Source organism: Lynx rufus, unplaced genomic scaffold (genome assembly GCF_022079265.1).
Source record: "Lynx rufus isolate CCGP_SWC_20201006 ecotype Redwood Valley unplaced genomic scaffold, mLynRuf1.p SCAF_13, whole genome shotgun sequence".
Taxonomy (NCBI): domain Eukaryota; kingdom Metazoa; phylum Chordata; class Mammalia; order Carnivora; family Felidae; genus Lynx; species Lynx rufus.
In genome coordinates, this window is record NW_025814827.1 from 52,258,387 (window position 1) to 52,260,292 (window position 1,906).

The following is a 1,906-nucleotide window of genomic DNA, read 5'->3' on the forward strand; positions in this document are numbered from 1 at the left end:
CACAACTAACCTGCCTTTACTTTAGCTTAGGAAACTCTTGTGCCCACTCTACCTTGCTGGCACTTCCTCATCTTTCAGTTCTCAGCATAAAGAATCACTTCCTCGGGTGGGGCTCCTGGGTGGTGCAATCAGTTAAGCATCTGACTCCTGATCTCAGCTCAGGTCACGATCTCGTGGTTTGTGGGTTCGGAGCCCATGTCCAGCTCTTTGCTGGTGGTGGGGCGCCTACTTGGGATTCTGTCTCTCCTTCTCTATGCTCCTCCCCCACTGTGCTCGCTTTCTCGCTCTCTCAAAATAAATAAACTTAAAAAAAATTTTTTTTTAAAGAACCACTTCCTCAGAAAGTGGCACCCCAATCCCAAAAGTGATCCTCTGGTATATGTCTTCATAGCACTCAAGTCTTTTCAAGTTCATCCATCATGTTTTATAATCACACACGTGATGCTACCTTCCCCAATAACCTGCAAGCTTCAGCAGCACAGAGACCACAGCTGTTTGCTCTTTATGCTTTACCCAGGAACTAGCACACTGCCCAACACACAACATGCAGTCAATAAATATTTCTGAGTGAAAGTGAGACATGGGAACTCTCTCAAATTATCCATTATCTAAGATGACCCCAATCCTAATCTTTCCAGTATGGGTTAAGTTAGCCAAGAGCATTTAGAATTTATGGTGGTAGGACACTTCTACAGGCCATTGCTGGTGCACCACAATGGGATATTAACAATGCGAAAAGAGGCTATTATCCACTTTATCAAAAACGCACCTATCAAAATACACAGCAGAAAGCTACGGAAACCTAATGTTCCTGAAGCCCATCACCATGCTGAGAAATCAGCCCAGTCCTGGGGATTGACAGTCACTCCCTTGACCAAGAAGCCAGGCTTTTCCACATTATTGTCACAGGCGGGGTCATAGCGTGTCTGTTCTCGGTTACCACCAGACAGTCTGATTAAACTGTGTCAAGTCTCATTACCAGCTCTTCAACATTAATTACTACCAACACATCCAGGCTTAACTCTTTTTGGGTTTTATACTTAAAGGCACAGCCTGACCCCCTAATGATGTTCCTAATTTTTATTCTGGGCTTCACTTACAACATAATCGGCTTAGGTAACTTCCTGTGAGTGAAAAGGTAATGCATCCTAGTTAAACGAGGATTGAAGAGCCAGTCGAACGAAATACCTCAGTTTTCATTCAGTCCTGTTACCAGTTCTGTAATGCACTTGGAGGCCACATAATTTTGACCTCCCCCAACTTAATTATCTTAACTTACCCATCTGTAAAATTATAATCATCACTCTGACAGACTTATAGTTAGTCAGGGCTTCTAAGATTCTCAGAGACCTCAGGGTGATGGACCCTTGCTCTAATTCTGCAGCTCTAAGGCCAGAAAGGTCTCAGACCGGACTGCGCTAGCCTAGGGAGAATAAATGTGTCAAAGAGGGTGTGGTGCTCCCTTAAGCAGCACATATACTAAAACTGGAATAATTCAGAGATTAGCACAGCCCCTATGCAAGGATGACATGCAAATTTGCAAAAATGTTCCATATTTTTTTTTATATGAAGTTTATTGACAAATTGGTTTCCATACAACACCCAGTGCTCATCCCAAAAGGTGCCCTCCTCAATACCCATCACCCACCTGCCCCTCCCTCCCACCCCCCATCAACCCTCAGTTTGTTCTCAGTTTTTAACAGTCTCTTATGCTTTGGCTCTCTCCCACTCTAACGTCCTTTTTTTTTTTTTTACCTTCCCCTCCCCCATGGGTTCCTGTTAAGTTTCTCAGGATCCACATAAGAGTGAAACCATATGGTATCTGTCTTTCTCTGTATGGCTTATTTCACTTAGCATCACACTCTCCAGTTCCATCCACGTTGCTACAAAAGGCCATATTTCATTT

The 1,906-nt window shown here is 43.6% G+C and overlaps 1 non-coding gene across 1 annotated transcript; it reads left to right on the forward strand.

Annotated features, from left to right (window-relative positions):
* Nucleotides 1–1,455: 1,455 nt before the first annotated feature.
* Nucleotides 1,456–1,560, forward strand: LOC124508993 (U6 spliceosomal RNA). Its single transcript, XR_006961359.1, has one exon. It is a non-coding gene; the product is annotated as a U6 spliceosomal RNA (small nuclear RNA).
* Nucleotides 1,561–1,906: the final 346 nt, after the last annotated feature.